This window comes from Sciurus carolinensis, chromosome 19 (genome assembly GCF_902686445.1).
Source record: "Sciurus carolinensis chromosome 19, mSciCar1.2, whole genome shotgun sequence".
NCBI lineage: Eukaryota > Metazoa > Chordata > Mammalia > Rodentia > Sciuridae > Sciurus > Sciurus carolinensis.
In genome coordinates, this window is record NC_062231.1 from 8,749,837 (window position 1) to 8,770,790 (window position 20,954).

At 38.9% G+C, this 20,954-nt stretch overlaps 1 pseudogene; it reads right to left on the minus strand.

Annotated features, from left to right (window-relative positions):
- Positions 1-18,398: 18,398 nt before the first annotated feature.
- Positions 18,399-20,954, minus strand: part of LOC124971186 (E3 ubiquitin-protein ligase RNF168-like) — a 63,167-nt pseudogene continuing 60,611 nt past the window's right edge.

Below are 20,954 nucleotides of genomic sequence, written 5' to 3' on the forward strand. Positions count from 1 at the left end.
ACGACATCCACCAATCTGTGAATAGATGTTTTCACAATGAGCTGCACCATAGGAATAATGGGCAGCCCATCACCATGGCATTGCCCATTTGGGCCTCAGTTCTGGGGGAAGAGGGACAGGATTAAGTCCAGCAATAAAAGGAAAGTGGCTAATAAACATGTAAGCACATAAACATGTTGCTATGGGAAACAGTTGGACTAAAATGCCACATCACTGAATCCAGGAAAAATTGAGAAATAATAGACCATGAAAACATTAAAGTTTGCTGGAGATTCAGGGAAAATGGGAAGACTGAACATCTGAAGAAGGGGATCCTTGGTGTGGTGAACTCAATCTGTAAGTCACTATGACAGTGGTTACTCAGCAGTATGATCTTTGTCAATAGTTATAGAATTATAAAACAAGTAGTTATTTAATAATGATATATCAACATCAGTATTATTATGTCAGTCCAATAATTATAATAAATGTTCAGAAATGCAAGATGTAAATTATAGAGAAAACTCTAGTGAATAGGCACTCGGGAACTCTGCATTATATCCTGACTTTTTGTCCATGTGACTCTGATCTAAAAAAATGTTGAACTGAAACAAGAAGAATACTGTCAGGAATTTTCACAGCCTCAGTCATACCCTCTGCAGAATGAGCCCTCACCCAAAGAACACAGACGCCTTAGTACTGATTATTAATGATGCAAAACCATCATCCTAATTTTTACTGAATTTCCCTTTGAAGTTTTTATGGCCTTTTTCTATCAGTAGTCCAAAGAAATTAATCTTTTCTATTTTCACACATTTTAATGAGTTACACAAACTTCTTAGGAAGGAAACAAGTTCCTTATGTCCACTTGGATGATCATCCATCCAATTAGTCATCTCCCAGTATTATAATTAGTAATTCCTTAAGTAGTGAAGAAAATGTGGCCCAAAGTGATTTAACTACACTCAGGCTTGAGGAGAAATTGGCCTGAAGTGGCCCTAAAATATAGTCCAGTTAGTGAGCAGGCATGCTTGCACATGCATTCAATGCCAGAAGCTCAGGAAGCTGAGACAGGAGGATTCTGAATTTAAGACCACCTTCAGCAATGTGGTGAGGCCCTAAGAAACTTAGAGAGACCCTGTCTATTAATAAAAAATAAAAAATGCTGGGGCTGTGGCTCAGTGCTTAAGCATTTCTAAGTTCAATCCCTGGTAGCAAACAAGATAAAAGGTATAGCTTGTCTTGTGTCAGATTGGCTCATACATGGGGTAAGCAGCTCAGAGTCAAGATTGACACTTCCAGAGTTGGGTGGAAGCAAGTTTGTGGCAAGCAGACTGTAAACTCATTTATTGCAAGAACATCTACACATTTTATAGGTTTCTTTCCCAATCACAATGCACCACAGGGAATAAGACCACCATGTTCCTATACGGGTTCCCTTGGTAACACTGAGTCAATTTGGGGGAGTTTTGTACTTTCCTAGGTGGCCAAGAAGGAATGCTCCTCCCTGCAGGTTTACGCACTTGAGATGTTCTCTGCTGCTGGCCAAGAACTAGGATTTCTCCCAAAAAAATGGGATGAAAGATGGTGGGTGAGAAGTGAAGCAGTATTTCTTATAGCTCAGCTACTCAGTGGGAATACTGCTTCTCCCTGAGGTGGATGAAAATGGGGTGCACTAATATTCAATATTGGGCAAAGAGTGTGAGAAAATTAGTTTGAGTACATTAAATGAGAAAAAGGGACAAAGTTAGAGAAAGCTCCTTTGCAGAAAGTGTGGAATTGCCACACAGGATAGAAAATGCTGAAAAATTCTAGAAACAGGTTTAATGAAGAAATTCCTGAGTCTAAATGGTCACACACCCTAGCCAATACAGAGGATGTTTGATTCCTGAAGTGGGTCCACAGAAGACAAAATGAGCTCAGAAATCATCTGTGGGAAACTGGGCCATGTGCCAGGCAACATCTTGCGATTACCATGCACTAGTGCAAAAGCAATTTTGAAGTCAGATTTGGAAGTCTATAAGTGGGTCAGCATGACTTCATCTGAGACTAGCAAATACTTAACTGAGTCCAGCAAACCAGGGGAAATTCAGACCCACCTCTTTCCCACTGTTCCATCTGGCAGCTCACAGGTGTAAGATATGGAAAATAACAAACTCTGAATATTGTAACCTGGGAAAAGGGAGTGAGGAGGAGGGCCACATATTGATGGCATTGATTCATTTTCATGTGTTCTTTCCCACTGACAGGACAATCCTTAGAAAGGAAGTGACCATCATCTAGTGGCAAGACAAGTCCTGGGAAGGAGACATCCATCAAGCCTAAAATGACAGTCTCTGAGAGGAATCCAAACCATTGATCCTTCCCCAAAATAAATTTGTTCCCAGCTACAGTACAATGGGACCCTGAAGGGAAACAGATAAGCACTGTATGGTGACCACAGACCCTCCATTATTCCCCAAGTAAAAATATTGCCCTGTGAAACAAACTTCATATTCTCAAAAACCTGTTTCCTGCATGCCCAAACTGACAAGCTGTCTCCATAAGTCACTTCTCAGTGTAATCTATGTAAGCACAGACTCCCACTTTGACCAATGGCTCATTTTCCTCCAAGAAAGTGGGTCCATCAGAGGATGGACCTTTTCCTCATTTAATGTACTTCATCATTGATTTCATTGATGAGTAAATGCTGTGCTTATTCAAGAAGTTTTCAACTGGCTCAGACACTCTGTGCTAACATTATGATTCCCAGACCAGGAAACAGAAAAAGTTATATTTAGTCATTCCCTGTATCTCAAAAGCCAATTCCCTCTCCCCAGAGTCAAAGTTAAATGACTGATGAGTCCTGAAAGTGACCATCGAACATCCAGCACTTCTGTGGCTTTCTGAAAGTTGGGGGTCACCACAGCAACAACTTAAACTTTGTCTGAATCCCAAAACTCACTGTGCCAACCCTCCTTGTATAATGTAGTCCCTTTATGTCCTCTGAAGTCCACTCTAGCTGAGCAACTGCCAGGTTTTGTGTGAGAGAAATTTGGTGTGTGGGAGAGAGGGGGACTAAAGGCCAAGTTAAGGCAGCTTTCCAGGGTCATTCTGTGGTGTTGCATGAAGGTCTTATGTCTCACATCTGGTTCTGACCACCATATTTGGTAAAATATCAACCAGCTACTATGTTAGTGTAACTCTATGCCACATGGAAAGTGCAAGGTTTTGTGGCAAATTTTTTATTGGCATTAAAGTCCTATTTCTATTTCCTCCACTCCTGAATCTACTCTTCCCTACACACTCAGAAACCTCATAAATAAAAGACATCTGCCATTCTGTTCCTGCCTGCAAGAATGGCCTCCCCATTCTTCCCAGAAAGGTAAAACTCCATCTATCTGGACTTCCAGCAGATAAGTACTTACCCTTTAGCTAGCCAGCATTCTGGGTTTTCCCTGCCATTAAGATTAGGTGAAGAGTTTCCCCTAATCCCCAGTGGAAAAAGTCCAGTCCAGTGACTGGCACACCTGTGGCATATGAATCCAGACAATTGTCTGCCCTGAAATCATCAATTCCATTGAGCCTCTCCAAACATGGGACTTACCAGTCATTTCCCAGAGACACCAAGTCAAACTTTCTCTTTACTAATTTTAAGAACTCTACTCCCAAACTGACCTCAAAATTCAACCCCTCATCAGACTCACAACTCAACTTCAGCTATACTGCAAATTAGATAACAAGCACACATGTCACAAGAAGAGAATTCTTGATACGGAAAGTCTTCAAGCTTTGGGAAAATATTTAATACACAATGGCAAATTTTTTGAGGTTCCCTACCTTCAACCTTTGTTTTTCCTTCACTCCATTACCAAATATACAATCCTACACCTTCACACTTTTACTGATACTCCCTCTTTGACCAATTTATCAGTGAGTCTGCACTTGATAACATAAAAAGCAGAAATAGTTAGTTAGAAAAGGGCACCAATTCTTCACAGAAGCAATTTCTAGATACTGCTCTCAAGACCTGTAACTAAAAGGAAGATGAGGACAAACAGGAAAAAGAAACTCAAACTAAACACCAATTCTAAGCCTCAGCCATCCATAGGCCTAAAAAAGTCACTGCTGTTCTTGTCCCCACAGTCCCTCTAATACACCCCCTGAGCCCTGTTTCTGTTGTGGGTGGACTGTACATTGGGCAAAATCTTACTATATCTCAAGACCCCCATGAAGCCACATCCCCATTGATGGCAATGGGGATGCTGGAAAGCAGACTGTTCCTGGTGAAAACAACCCTTCCCTCCATGCAGCCTAATTTCCAAGTCCCATAATACATCTGGGGAGCTCCATGTTATAGGGATGGTGAAGAGCAAAGCACCAGGTTAATATTACACTTCTGAAGAGATTTTAAGGGTAGAATTATCTGGCAAATGTTCTCCCTTACTTAAAATAATTATCAAAAGTGTAATTGGTATCTTACATTCTGAGTGAGGTCTCAGCCTCAAGTCATATGAAAAGGAACCATATTAAAATCCCCTACCCTCAGCTTACACAGCAGCTTCATCCTCAAAAGTAATTGGAGATGTTTCTTAATTGTCTGCACTCTAATCTGGCTAGCCTGACTACCAACCAAGGACAAAAAGGTTGAAAGCCCTAGGCATCAATTTCTCTAGCCAGACTATGCTGAAGCTTGCATTGGAATGTAGACATCAGAGGCCGGCAGGCTCAGCCAGAGACTGATCTGAGACTGAAGGAGCAAAACTGTCAGTTTCACATCTCTCTGGCTTCTCTCTTTCACTCTTTCTCTCCCTCTTTCTCCATCACTCATTCTCTCCTGCTGCTTTACTAAAATAATTGATGGCCATGCCATTTTTTTCTCTATGGTTCTTGTTAATTTCTATATAGACTAACACACACACACACACACACACACACACACACACACACACATACATATATATTGATTTGAATCTGGCATACCTAGGTTAATGTATTTTTTTGATCAGAACTGTTTTATCCACGTATTAAGTTGCTATTTTCACATTCTGCTTTGTTCAGAGGCCAATTTGCAAAAGTTAGTTCTCAATCTGATAAATTTTAAAAGACAATAAGGCCTTTGTACAGGTTCAGGGCAGTCAAGGACCAGAAGAGTGAGCAAAGTCCTCAGGACAATAAAGATCTTCTGTTGGAATGTCTTAGGAACACTCTGCAACCTCTCTGCTCTTGAGCCTGAAGACATTATCTTATTAGAAAAAACATTTGGTACTAGTGGACCCTGAGTAGCAAGCAAGTTATATGATCTGCACATACAGAAAGTTAACTGCACTAATGTAACCTAATGTAACTGTATATAACCCAGGACTATTCTTCATATTATCAAACTGTCTGAACTGACATTTTTACCTCCTATTGCTTTCCATGCAACCCTGGATGAATGCCTTTCCTTATTTTGTCAAGTCTTTCATTCTCCTTCTTCTATAATCTCCATTCCACTTTCCAATGGAGGAAAACTTTGTGGCGTCATGTCTATATTCACTGATAAAAATTGACTGATTATTACACATTGTCTCAATCTTCTCCTCAGTTAGCAGAATTAACTGCAATTATTTTGGCTCTTTGTATATTTACCAACACCTTAAACATCATTGCAGACTCTCAGTATATAGCCAAACTGATGCCACATATTTCCTCTGTAATGTTGTTACCTCATTTGGATTCTTGTTTTTCACTCCTTAATCTCTTTTAAGAGTCATATGGCCTCAATATTTCTTGCTCACTTATATGGTCACACTAAAATTCCTGGACTGCTCACTGAAGGAAATATTTGTTCTGATACTAATATAAAATCACTTTATCCTCTTTTAAGATACAGTGGAGGACTGGGGATATAGATCTGTTGGTAGAGTGTTTGCCTCACAAGCATAAGTCCCTAGGTTCAATCCCCAGTACTGAAAAAAAAAAAAAAAGATGCAATGGAATCATCACACATTTTTTCATCAAAATGCTCACTCTTTTTAAAAAATTTATTTTTATTGTAAACAAATGGTATACATGTTGTTTCTGTTTGTACATGGAGTAACAGAATTCCATTTGTTTAATCATACATTTACATAGGGTAATGGTGTTTAATTCATTCTGTTATTTTTTCCTTCCCCCACCCCTCTTTTCCCTCTATACAGTCCCTCCTTCCTCCATTCTTGCCCCCCACCCCCCATTGTGTGTCATCATCCCCTTATCAGTGAGATCATTCATCCTTTGATTTTTTGAGATTGGCTTATCTCACTTAGCATGATATTCTCCAATTTCATCCATTTGCCTGCAAATGCCATAATTTTATTCTTCTTTATAGCTGAGTAATATTCCATTGTATATGTATACCAAAATTTCTTTATTCATTCATCAGTTGAAGGACAGCTAGGTTGGTTCCACAATCTGGCTATTGTGAATTGAACAACTGTGAATATTGATGCGACTATGTCTCTGTAGAATGCCAATTTTACATCCTTTGGGTATATGCCAAGGAGTGGGATAGCTGGGTCAAATGGAGGGTCCATTTCAAGTTTTCTAAGGAGTCTCTACTCTGATTTCCAGAGTGGCTGCACTAATTTGCAGCCCCACCAGCAAAAAATGCTCACTCTTTAATGAAGACCTTTTATATTTCCTCTCAACAGGCCTGTTTCATCATTAATATTTGCTCTTGTTGCACCTCCTTTCCTTCCTCTACTCAGGAAAACATGAACCCTCAAGGTTTACATTCTAATGCACTTTGGAAGATGGATGTAACTAATCTTCCTCCCTTACACAACTAGTCTTTCTTCCATGCTACCATAGATATATCCTCAGGTCTTATATGGATGGGTCAGTGTCCATCATTCAGAGATGGTATCAACCTGTATCTCTCACCTGTTTCTTTGCATTCCCAGTATGGGTAAACCTAATCATTTAAAAACTAATAGTGCCCCTACTTATATGTCTAGTGCCTTTGCTCAGTTCTGTAATCAATGGCATATAATTCTAACCCATGGAATTCTCCAAAATCTTACTGGACAGGCTTTAGTTAAACATGTATATCACACATTTAAAATGTGCATTAAAAAAGTGGGGACCAGACTTTCACTTATTAATAATGCTCTCCATATTGCCTTGTTCACAATAAATGATCTTAATATACAATGTGAAGGTAATACTCATTGCTGGTCCTCTGCCTTGAACAGACACTTTACCCCTAATGTACCACTATGAAAGATTTATATAAAATATTGAGTTCCAGCAGATCTGGTATGGCAAGATCCTGTACATTTCAGTGCATGGGTGAGGTTGTCCCGACCTGCAGGACTACAACGGGAAACTGGAGGGGGGAGTGGGGATTGGGAGAGACCAGAGACACAAGAAATGGAGACAAGACAAAAGCCTGATCAAGTCTCATTTATTAGAGGAATAAACCCAGTTAATATCAAGTACAAAAGACAATCAGGGGAAAGTGTGCGAAGGCAAAACTTGTCTGCGCACCAGAGTTCGAACAAGGAAGCATACTAGGCCAGTCATGGAGCACCAAGCAATCTAGCCATATACACACCTGGTATTGTCCAACAGTTACATGTGCAGGAGAGGCACGCCCCGCCTGCATCTGGCAGGCGCCTTCTTAGTTCAACATGTGGCAAGGTGGGGGTGTGGCCTGAGGGCTGTGGTCATGAGGTGATATTCTTCTGTTTTACTCGTACAGGTTCTGTCTGGATTCCTGCCGGGAATGAGAGACCCATCAATCATCATGAGGTGGCATCAAGGACTTCACAATTTGATTCCCAAATTCCATTTGATCCTCGATGAAGGGACCCTGAATCAAAGAATGAAGCTCTGACATGAACAAGAGGCTCAAGAGACCCTTGATCTTTGAATCAGCTAGTGACTTGGGGGGATATAGAGAGTTTAACAACGTCTCCTGAATAATTGCTAACACAGGTAATTTCGTTACATCTCTGCAAAATTTACACAAAATTCCACAACTATGCTGGTTACTATTGTGTTGCATCCTTGCTGGAGGTGACCCTGTACAAAAATCTGTTCCATCTTTGGCTTCCTGCACTCATTATAATATTTGGGTCTACTCAGTGCAAATTGTTAATTCTTCTGAAAATTTGTATTCATCAAAATATTCTTGATAATAGGACTGCTATTGATTACTTGCTGTTGCTATATAATAAGTGGTGCCATAAATTTAATATGTAATGTTATAATTTAACTGATAACAGTAATCCCATTCAAAAGAAGTTGGATCATTTAAAGACACTAAAAAGAAGGTGCAACAAGAGGCTGGCATTTATTAGATTGTATAACCTCATGGTTACCAAATTTTATATGAATAAAACAGTTTTTCATTGGAGGATGTTTATTGATACTTGCCTTATTGTGCTGTGCTTGTTTTTGCCAGCATCTGCCTTGCTTTCTTTCTCCACCTTCCTTAAACAAAAGACAAGTCATGTCTATTCAAAAGGCCATATAAAATAAAAAAGGAGAATTGTACAGGTTCAGGTCAGTCAGAGTACAGAGAAGCCTAAATCTTTGAGTGAGCAAACTCCTCAGGATGATTAGGGCTTTCTGTTTGAATAGTTTAGAAACACTCTACAACTCCTCTGTCCTTGAGGCCTGGAGATTCCTGGCCAGAGGGGCAAGCAGGGTTAAGGATAGTGTCTAGGTCCACCTACTAGGATCTATGCACAGGGAGTGGCAACAGCTGGATAGCAAGCTGGCATTCATCCACTCTAAGGGAGATGGGAAGAAGCCACACAGATGTCTTTGAATTTGGAATTGCAGTGTGGTGGATAAATTTGGCTGTTGTTTTGGGGTAGAACAGAATGGAAATTTGAGCAGTTTAAGAGCTGACAGGCTGTGGTTTTGCAGGCAGATACACAGCAGTGCTTCTTATGGCTATTGAGTATAGAGGCTTGCAGTGGATGCAGGTAGATATAGGAAGTGAATCACAGTAGAAGAAACAGGAGCCAAGTAGAAAGGACAGAGCTCTCCCACTTTAGGTTCAGTGGAGTAAAGGTCCCTGCTGTATATGAGCTAAATTTCTTAGGCTGTTGACAGACTTATACCTGTATAAGGAATATAAATTGTACCCTCCAACTGAACAGCACCATGTCCCTTGCCTTGGTGTGCTCCAAACTTGCTTATTATAACACTAAAAGCCCTGCAGTGCATGGGGCTCAGGCTGTGGGAATTACCTCTCTGAACTCTGGCACCACTAATAAACTTGCTTCCAGATCTTGGTGTTCTGATCCTCATTTCTCACAACATTGTCTTACTTCAGTCTTCATTGTGGATGGGGAGGTAAAATGACCTTCACAGTAAGCAGAGCAGGATCCCCTGGGACTAGTTCCCTCTATATCCACCACCGAACCCCACGCCTGGGACCCAGATACCAAGTGCATTCATTTGACTTCAGGGGTTACAGTGCCCTTAAAGCAATCATTCATTACAACTAGCAACTTCTTCAGGTTAATTACCAGAAAATATACTGCCTGTCATACTCCACAGAATTTCCTATGTCTTGTAAGTCTCTCTTTTCACATTGTTAGCAATATTTAATTACAAAGAATAAAAGCCCACTCCCTGCAAAGATGTGGCAGAACAACAGCAGAATCCAGAATTTCTAGGTGGTCTTTGGCAGAATGGAGGGAGCAGCACATGAGCAGAGGAAACCTGTAAGAGCTGTATCCCAGGGTCCATTTCTTGTGACTTTGAAGAAGCTGTAAATGTATTTCATAAGAGTCTGTGTAAGGGAGGATTAGGTATCAGTTTAAGAGTTGTTAATGTTAGTTATACATTCACTGAGTTTTCAGAATAGCTGTCCTGAGACCAAGTTGGGATACAGAACAAGTAGTCTCTACCCACCTGACCACCATACATAATTTGACTTCATTTACAATTCCTGGCTTTACAAAATAAAGAAGACTTGTTCCATGTGAGTAGAGTATTTGGAGATATTTGATATTTGATTTACCTGTTATTTATCAATATTCTATTATGTTAAGTCACATCTTTTCTTACCACAGAGTTTTCCTAAAGTATGCAAATTTCACAATAAATATGTTAGTTTCAAATGTTTAAAGAAGAAATGAGTATTGCAAGTCAGTGGTACTGACCCTTAGACCATTAAAAATATTCTTTATTCCACCAATTAATTTGTGACCTATAAATATATTGTGTGCTACCATTGGAAAAATGATTTCATTTTATACACTAAAATACAGTATCAGGGATGTGGGTTGTATGCATTGAAAAATGATAGTTCAGGCAGACCCAGTGGTACATGTGTGCAATCTCAGGGACTTGGAGGCTGAGGCAAGGTAATCTCAATTTTGAGGTCATTTTTGACAGCTTATTGAGACCATATCTTAAAATGAAAATGGCCAGGTGTGTTGCTCAGTGGTAGAGAACCCCAGAATTCAATCTCCATATGTATAAACATGGTGCAAATTTAAAAGTCCACCATCTGGTAACTTATTATGAAGAAACACATATTCAGATGGAATAGTCTTTGCATCTTTCCACCAGTCCATCTATGTATCTGTTTTTTTAAGAATTCATTAGATTTTTCCTGAGAGCTGTATTTGAATTTCACACTTTTCTTCCTGGTTTCTCCTAATTGACAATGAATTCAGTGCAATGAATTCAATGAATTCTTGTCTTCCATCACTGTTTTTCTAAAAATGAGAATCATACATTCCCCTGAGATCAGAGTTGATGTGGGGTTGTGTAGTGACCACATAGTAGCACTGATCCTTATCCCATCATGTATCCCTGGATTTTTTTCTGCCTAAGGCATGATCTGCCCATTTCAGTTTCCTGAAACCTGCAGTTGCCACACAGTGACATTATTTTGCTAATCAAGGAAGCTCAACCTTGATCTTCTATAAGTAGGTCCATCCCAAGACACAGAAGAAATTGTGTACTTAATATATAGGTTTTCACATCATATTCCCTGAAATAAAAAAAATGTCCTGGTAGAAATAAAGAAACCAGGTTGGTTCACTCTTGTAGTGAATCCTCAAAACTTTTTATTGAATTGTTGTTATTGTACTGATTATCACTGGGATGAAAGTATACATAGCTCTAGAAATAGGAAGTGTTCATACTGAGATTGGAGACATTGATTTCATGAGGAGGACACTCCTGAGAAAAGGCTGCTGGAATATCATACCAGTTGATTTTTGGATAACCTTAAATAACTCATTTCTGTCCCTGAGTCTTCCTTATATTTTCTGTGCATGGATTAATCATAATTTTGAGCACCTATTCAGTGACAGGGGTTCCATATATTAGCTTATATTGAACACATGTAGTATTATAGTCCCTGTGGTAAAGATAAAGTCAATGATGAAAAGCAAATCAAATTTAGAATCCTGCAAATTTTAAGACTCAAGGTTAGTATTCTAGACAATAAAATAGGTAATTGAGTATTGTGATATCTAGTAATTTTCTCTTTATTGAATAGCCTTCAAAATGATATGCAGATAAGTTAATTTTCACCTTTTTCCATTGTCATCTGAGTCCATTCCTGTGAGTTAGCCACCCTTATTCATCCAGTTAATATACTTCAGACATTTTTCTCCATTGATATCCATATATGCATATTTAGATTGCATCATGCATGAGGAAAGTCACGTTTTATGTAGATGAGAATATTGAACACAGAATCTAAAATGTTACACACAGAACTTGACTGAATATAAACATTTTAAACAGCTTCATTGTGAGATAATTCAATTATTCTAAAGTGCCCTTGGGTTGAGTCCTAGTATTTGCAACAATCAAAACCAACAGCCCAAAGTCTGTGATTCTGTTCTCATTAATTCCTGGGTTGGCCACATTCCACTGTCCCTCAGAGGTGGTTGACTAGACTCAGAGTCAGGGGGCGGGGCCTGAAGCCCTGTCCAATAGAGGCACTGGGGTGAGAACTGTCCAATCCGCATGCAGCCAGCGAGGAGGGCGGGCTTCTGAAACCTAACACTGGCCTTAGTCTGGGAGCCGCCATTCTCCGGATCCATATGTGGCTTTTCCTCCTGTGCTCAGGAGTCCCAGGTTTCTGTGCAACACAGGGAAGGAGAGACTCCGAGGGAGAACATGGGGCAGAGTGAAGAGCAGGAAATGGTGAGTGTGCTTCAGGCAGCTGGAGACGGGGTGAAGCCCAAGCCCTTGGGACTGGCGGTGGCGGGAGCGGAAATGGCGGCGGGGCTGCTCCTGGTCCTCTCAGTCTGCCGCCATGGTCTTCCTCTGTAGGTTTCAGTCCTCAGTCTCCACGTCTACATCTAGTGAGTCAGGTAGCTGGACTCTGTGCATCTTGTCACATGAGAGCACGGTGTCCTCAGTCTCTGCCTGAAGCCCCATGAGGACATCAGGGTGCTGGCAGCCCAGCATCTCCTGGGGTTGGGAGCAGCACACGTGGAGGTTATTAGAGGAGGACGAGGCTGTCCCTGTGCTGGCAGCCCAGCATATTTGCAGGCTGTGTGCTGAAGACTGAGAGGATGGTGAAAGGAGGACCCCGACTCCATGGTGTTCCTGCAAGAAAGGGCTGTGATCTCTAGAGGCCTGGGTTCCTCCTTCCTGCTGAGCTAGCTGAATATTCAGGAAGCAGCATCTCAAATCCAGAACCCTGGGCTCCATCCCAGCTACTCGGTGGTCTATGAGTAAATTACTAATTTTTGTTTTTTGATTAGCTCTTTTTAGTTGCATCTGGCAATTTTTTGGTATAGTTATACAAGCATGGAACATATCTCTAATTTGGTCCCATTTCTTGTAGATGTTCATGATTGTGAAATACACTATGTTGTATTCTTGAGTATATACAGGAAAATTTTCTAAATTTTCAACTACAGTTCACATTCCCAATGCCAATTTTCCCTCTCAACATTATCAATTTGTTTCCCAGGCTAGTTTCAATTTGATGAAATATTTTGTTGCTTCTTCTAATACTGAATGAACATGATGAAGTTTTTGTTTCATGTTTATAAACAATTTATGTGAGAGGGAAGCAAAAAGGTATCACTTGAACATTTGAACAAACTGTGTGTGCCTCTTGTCCCTCTGTCTTCCAAGGCACAGACACATTATGAGAATATTTTGTGATGAGGTTCACCATTGAAGAATTGACTGTGTGATGTGTCCTTATCTCAGCCTCTCTTGTCCTCCTTTTCCTGTGCTTCAGAACTGACCCATATAAGATGCCACATCTGCTGTGTCTATAACTCCATGTGGTATATAGTGAATATCAGTCTCTGAGTCTTGTCCTCTTGGGAAGAAGTTTGAATTGATGATGGAGTGTCTCAAGAGAGTAGCTGGATGTCTTAGAACCTGGAGGAATCTCCTGACATTTAATGACTCTAAATATACTTCCAGTGGCCCAGGAGGCTGAGGCAGGAGGATCACAATTCAAAGTCACCTGCAGCAACTTATCCAGGCACTTAGGAACTCAGCAAGACCCTATCTCCAAAAACAGAAAAATGTGCTGGGCATATGACTCAGTGTTTAAATGCCACTGGGTTTATTCCTCTGTACCAAGACAAAGAATTCTTTTAAAAGACTGTTTTGTTTTTTAAATTGTTGCTACCATGAATAGTGCTGCAATGAAAATGGAGTTCAGCTATTTCTTTGACAGAATGATTCCAACTCTGTTAGATGTTTTCTTCCACATTTGATGGCAGATATTTTCTCTGTGGTCCAATATACATGATTCTGTTGACACATTTATTATTTTGCCAAGAGGGACCTGAAACAATATGCTTATGCAATGTGTTCCTGGAGGAGGATTGGTCAGCAGCATTGTATGGTGTTATATTTCCCATGTCATCCTCCCTCTACTCTGGGCATAGATCTTTTATTTTTGTGCTGGCATTTGAGCCCAGGGCCTGTCACATTCTCTATGCACACTTTCTGTGAACTGTGCCCCAAGCACAAGTATGTACCTTTAGATTTGGATGTATCATGCCTCCACATCTCAATGTCATTGGATTTACATAGACCCTTTTGTTTCTATTTAAAGTACAAATAGTTTTTATATACCTATGGATTTCTTTGTTTCGAGATTGCTTGGTCTTTATTATTGTAAGTTTATACTTTAATAATAAACATTGGTGTCAGGAAAGGATAATGACTTTTTTTCTCTTGGAATTCAAATTTTCTTGGATAAGCTTATTGCAGGATCTGCCATCTCTGGTTTTATGGAGCCCAGACCCTGTGCAGTTTGAGGGTTGTAACATGTTGTGGTACTGCTATGATCTATGTAAGGGTAGATGATGTATATTCGAGTTTTCATGGCTACATCAACACAAAGGGAAGAGAAGCATTTATGCACGTAAGTCAAGTAGTGGTAATAGTAACCAGAAGGTAGAATGATTCTCCCCTGATTCTCTGAAGGCAGTGTGGGTTTGCTAACCCTTTGGCATTGGTCTATGGCAGAGAAAACATACATTTGTGTAAAAGAATAAGGTTTTGTTACCTTAAGCTCTGATATTTTTGTGTTTTCTTTCAGCAAAAATAAGAATACAGGATTTTCTGCACCTCAGACTATGTGACCAAATTGAATCATGTTAATGTGGTAAATGTCGAAGATAAGCCATAGTTGTCCAGATTGTGCACACATTTGGTCATAATGATGGACAGGTGACTCCTTACTGTCAGAAAGAGCAACACCTTGGCCAGGCAAATTCTTCAGTGTGAACTCTTAATAAATTGTGATCCTAAACTGCAACTTTTCTCATAATGCCATCCATCACTGGGCATCTCTCTATCTCCACAGTTTGTGTAGAGTGACTAAAAAGATCATGAGACAAGACTTCAGATGGACATGTGTTTCCTGTGTGGGAGGATGTTTTCCTCAGTTCTTTCTTTCTCCCCAGCTTTCACGTCTTCTCTGAGTCTTTCACAATATAAGAAGGGTCACAAATCAAAGATACTCTTTCCTCACTGTAGCTGCTCATGGGTGTGATAAATTCTCACATTTTGAGTTCCCTCACCACATTTCCAATTGTCCATTTTCCCTTTCCAGTTCAGAGGATTATCAACTATCTTTCCCATGCAATACTGAATCAGACACAGCATATTCCCATTATTCTCCAAGTAATGAATGACATTTTGAAGCATATTTATATTCAGGTGATTAAAATTTCACATGAGAGTTTATCACATAATAATAGCCTGGCTTTGCTGGCAAAAGATTTTGTACTTCTCTTCCTTCAATCTTCTGTAGGCACAGTCATCTTTTATGAGTGTATTTGGAAATTGTTCTTATTTGAACTGGACTGTCCCCCAAATAATATGTGTTGTTAGCTTTGTCACCAGTGTGGTAAGACTCAGAGATGGGGCTTTTAGGCTAATATAGAATCAAAAAGGTTCTGCATTTTCAGTGGATGAGTGTGTCAGTATCTGCCTGTCATCCTGAGAGCTGGAAACTTCTTAGAGGAAATGGTCACTGGCAGGTGCACTGCACAGTGTATCTTCTTCCCAACATCTACCTGCCTCTCTCTGCTTCCTAGATTCCATGAGCTCAGCAGATTTTCTCCATGTCTTTCTTCCATGATGTTTATGCCTTGCAGACAGCCTAGCATGGACTGAACTCTTTGAAATTATAATTCAAAATGAATAAATCCTCTTTTAAATTATTCTCATCAGGCATTTTGGTCACATAGATGAAACAAGTTAACTAATAAAGAATACAAAGTAATGTCCTCATCCACCATCATTTTTTTGCATGCAATAAATATCACAGCTGCCAGGGCATTAAACTTGATGCCCACAGAGGTGATTTCTCTTGGGTTTTGTAGAGCCTCACTGGTGTCTTGTCATCTCTTCTTAGATGACAGAGGAAAGTGGAGATGATTATGAGGAGAGTGGCTGGTTGCCTATGGCTTAGAAGGATTTCCTTTTATCCTTTTAGTCTACATAAGCAACCTTTTGGGAAATGCATATATAAAGATTTTTCTTCACTACCTCCTTTTTATGCAGATTTTTGGTAGTCTATAAGTTGGACACTGGTATTGAAGGGAAAATAGAGAATTTATTTTTCCCTCTGATATGTGAAAGAAGGGAAATTAAAACAAATCCTAAAGAAAGCTCATACATGTTCCTGTGTTCCAGAATAAACAATGCCCTTCAGTAAGTAAACGTAGGTATTGGAGAATACCACAGATGACACAATGTGTGGACTTGAAGAGTAGGTCTACAATTAGCACTGTTCTTTTCTTGGTTTGTAACCTTGAAAAGATTTGTTCAATTATTTCAAGTTCCATTTTTAGTAATTGTAAAATGCATTTTGTTAGTAGATACACTAGAAAATGTATCCAAAGAAGAAGGATAGAATTGCATTTCAGAAACATTGTTGACCTTACTTTACATTTATCAAACTTTTTGTTCCCCATTTTCTTTTCCCTGAATGCTGATAGTAAGTTATCACATCTTTTCCATTTTGGGAGGTGATTTTAATTGAAATTCCAAAGCCCAACCTTGGAAAATCTATCAAAAAAATAAATAGAAATTAAAAATTATCCTTCATTATGACTGCATAAAAATCAGTACATTTCTTCAAGTTTGTGTGGCAGATAAATTATTGAATTACAGCTTTACCACATCAGATTTTCTCTCCTAAGGAATTGTGACTGTCAATCATATATCCTATTCTTTGGATATTGCAGTTTAATGGCAAATCATTGGTATATTTTGCAAGTAGGATGTCCCCCAAAAACTCGCTTATGAGAAAATGTAAGAGCATTCAGAGAAGAAGTAATGGGGTTGTGAGAGTCTTAACTCCATCAGGTATTTAATGCCCTGACTGGAGTTAACTGTAGTAACTTAAGGGGTAGGTGGGCTGTGACTGGAGGAGACTGGAATTGTGGCATGACTTTGGGGTTTGCATTTTTTTTTGACTGACATAATATTTTATTTATTAACTTCTAATAAGAATGCATACATGTTAGGAAGAGCAGAAAGACTAATAGAGAAATTAAACTTTATCTTAAAATCAACTCTAGTCAGGAAGACTTCTTCACAGATGAATAAGTGATTAAATATATAAATCCTAAATATATCACACCACGGGGCTATTGATTATTTCTTTCCTTTTTGGTCATAGAACATTTCAGGAAGCTTTGAATAACTTTTAATTCAAGGAGTTCCAACAATGTCTATGCTAAAACATTAAGTGAATTACTCTTAGAAAAATACTGGATTGATGGTAAGGCAGATCTTACTCTATTTTGGACAAATTTGGTTAGTTTCTGACTATACCTCATTTCACCATGATCATTACTCAGAGGTCAAAAAAAATTTTTTTTGAGAAAGAAAAAACTAAAATTTTAAATGAGCAGCAGAATTAAGAGCATTAATTATTAAAGTTTCATGAATGAAATCACTGCTTCTGATTTAACTTTCAGCGGTAAGAGCAAAACCTACATACATTCTCACTGTCCATAAGCACAAAGAAAAGCAACAGCACAGTGATAGTATAAGGAAATAAACTCATGGTTGTTTCAGATTCCAAAACATAAGACATTGTGATGTGACTCTTCTCTCACAAATTTTCATTTTTTTCAGGAAAGAGCAGATTAATAGAAGCATGAATTTCTAAAAATTCAGAAAACTAATTTGGATTTTGACAGTGAATACTATGGTGTGAAAAGGTATATTTTCACCAAAATTTTTTCAGTGTTATTTATAGCAAAGAAAGAGAGAACATTATTCCAAATAACATCAACTATTAGAAAGTGGGTCCAGAATGCTCCTAAACTGTCAATCCACCCCACTTGGTCTAATCCTATCTCTTTCTTTATGCATAAAAAATCTGGTTTTCCTTTCTGTCAACTGAATTTTAATTTACTAGAAAACTCTGATTTAACATTGATCCTAATCCATTTTAAGTCAAAGAAAATACTATAATGTTTAAAATTGAATTAGTAATTTAATTAATTTAATTAGTGAACTCAAGTGTTATGGTAGATGTATTTCAAGTGCTGTATAAATATAAGGAAAAGTAGAAAAGAAAATCTAGACTCTAAATCCTACAAGGATTCCTTAACTATTTGATATAGTATCATCTTGGTTTTGATTATTCATGACAGTAAATGAGCTAAGGCCATAAAACTTGTTATTATTATTATTATTTTTTTAGAGTGGCACTTTAAGACTTCTTGGGCTTCCTGGATGCATTTGTACATACAAAAGGATTGTTAAACTTAGTATGTGTTAGTTATTAACAATGGATAGGGACCCTTGCTTATCACTGAGTTTTACAGAAACATATTTTTATATTCTTCTTTTGTAATCACAGTCTTTAAAGATAATAAGTATACTCAGAAAGCAGAGATTAATGTGAAATGTATAAAGATTCTATGACAGAAGAGAGCTTCACAATCCAGTTTTACTAGAAGACACTCTCTTTGCCCACATTATTTGGTGTATCTCTGAAACATTTGAAAAATACTTTTCTGTGACTTACTAGGCTGTAGAGAATGAGTACTTTTAGATACATTACAACTTTCTCTAGTAGAGTTTGACTTTTTTTTTGAGTTTGTGTTTTTTCTTTTTTTATTGTAAACAAATGGGATACATGTCGTTTCTCTGTACATGGAGCAAAGGCATACCATCTGTGCAATCATAAATTTACATAGGGTAATGTTGTTTGATTTATTCTGTTCCTTTTTCCCTTCCCCTCACCCTTCCACCCCTATTTGACATCTTTTTGCCATTGACTGAACAGTTGAATCGAATTTTAAAAGAAGGTTGCCAATTTTCATCTCTTGAGTCTCTCCGTGGTTTAGGATGCTCTAAACCTGATCAGTCTGCTTTTGAAGTTCCTATCTCTGTAATTCTTCTGCCCGCTGAGTAAGTTATCTGGAGGTGAGGATGTAGCACATAACTGGTACTCATCTGGGGATCCTTTATGCTGGTTTGGCTTCATTAGTTCTTTATCCACCTCTTTCTGTAGTTGTAATGCAAATAACTGGTCCTGTTCCTCTTGTTTATGTCTCTCAAAAAGTGAATGCTCCAAATCTGTCAGTTTTTAGGTAAAATTCATTTGATTCCACTTGTTCTGAAGAAGAAAATGTGAATGTTTTCTTCCATTTTAAAGAAAAGCATGGATTCCTGACTGCTTCAACTGAAGATTCCTGGCTTTTTCTTTTTGAAATACCTTTACTCATCAGTTGGCTAGAATCTTCCTTTTCTGTCTCAACTGGGTTGCCTCCAATTACTTGGATTTTATCTGAGGAAGTACACCATTCTCTGTCTTGCCACAAGGCTTAATTATCATTATTTAGAATAGGGAACTTTGGTTTTAGGTCCTTCATAGTTTATGACACATAACTCTTGATCATGACTGTTGAATTGTGTTTTGACTTTTCCTTCAAGGCACTGTTCTGCGTCATAGACACACAACCATGGCATAGGTGACTCTACTGAAGACTTTGCACCTTGTTCTTGAGTTTCAAGGCATATTTGAGGAGAAAGTGTTGGCATGTTTTCTTCATTTTCTTTGTCTTGCCATTTAGGACTCTTCATATCACTCTTGTCAATTTCTTCTGAATATTTCCAATGTTTCTTTGTTCTTATTTTTCTTTTGTGACTTGCTTGTTATCGCATCAGATTTTCTGGAATTCAAAGGCAAAGCCAAGGTACTTCCCTCATACAGATTATTAATATTAATGCTTAGTTTTCCTGCCAGTTCTTCATCATTTTTTGGTTGTTCTTCCACTTCACTTTGCCTTTTCTCTGCCTGTTGTTTTTCCTCTTCTTCCTCCTCTGCCAATAATCTCTGTATATATTCATCACTGGCTTTGTTTTCTTCTTCCTCACCAGCTCGTGGCTCTGCCTCAACCTTGCTTATCTCTTCTTCATATTCTCTTCTTAATTCCCCAGGTTTACCTAACAGATGAATGGGCTGATGATCATCAACGATTTCTTCCGATCCTTGCCCAGAGACTCTATGCTTGCATTCCTTTGGATAGTGTTTCTGAATTATTTCCCATAGTTCCATATTGATAAGAGAATTTCTTTGGGTATGGTACTGAGTCCATGAAGAGACCCGGTGGCAACAGAAGGGACAGCACCAACTTGCATTTTTGACAGTCTACTGGAAGCATGGGTTACAGAGCGTGTGGTTACAAGGAAGGGTAACGGGCTTGATTAGGATTTCCACACAGATCTGGATTAGGATATCCATACAGATCTGGCACCTGAATTGCCACAGGAAAGGGATGGCATCTTTGGGTAGAGCCACTTTAATATGCTAAGGAGGCCTATTCAACATCCAACACCAGGTTCCCATGCTCCCGGCAGCTCCAGGACTGACTCTGGCCACTGCTGAGAGAATGCCTCGCCCGCAAGGACACCGGGCTCAGACTGCAGGACTTCCATTTTACCATTGCTGTGGGGGTGACTCAGGAGCCCCTGCATTCCAGCTTCAGGGTGCTCCTGCATAGTGTTCTAGGGCCCCTGACTGACAGGCCCCTCACAACTCTTTGTCAACCACAAAGGGGGTATGCATTTTTATATGGAGAGTGGAGATTCTCTTTTGCTTCCCCATTGCAATGTGAGCTGTTTTCCTCTGCCACACTCTTCCACTGTGATGTTCAGGCTCAACTCAAACCCTGAGAAATGGAGGTGACAGAATGTGTGGACTTGAATAGTAGGTCTAACAATGAGCACGGTCTTTTCTTGGTTTATCACCTTCTGTAGACTAAGACCTCTGAAACCATCAGCCCTTAAATAAACTTTTCCTCCTCTACAATTTTTACAGTCAGGTCTTTAGTTACAGCAACAAAATAACTGACTAAAATAATCATATATATCATAGTACTTGGCAAATCCTAGAATTGCTCACATAAGATTCATTGTCTAATAAGTAATTATTACTATGGAGGTAGCAACAAAATTATATATATATTTTCTCAAAAATATAAGTGCTTTTGCTTTTGAATATGTAAACACCCTACACATTTGTTTTC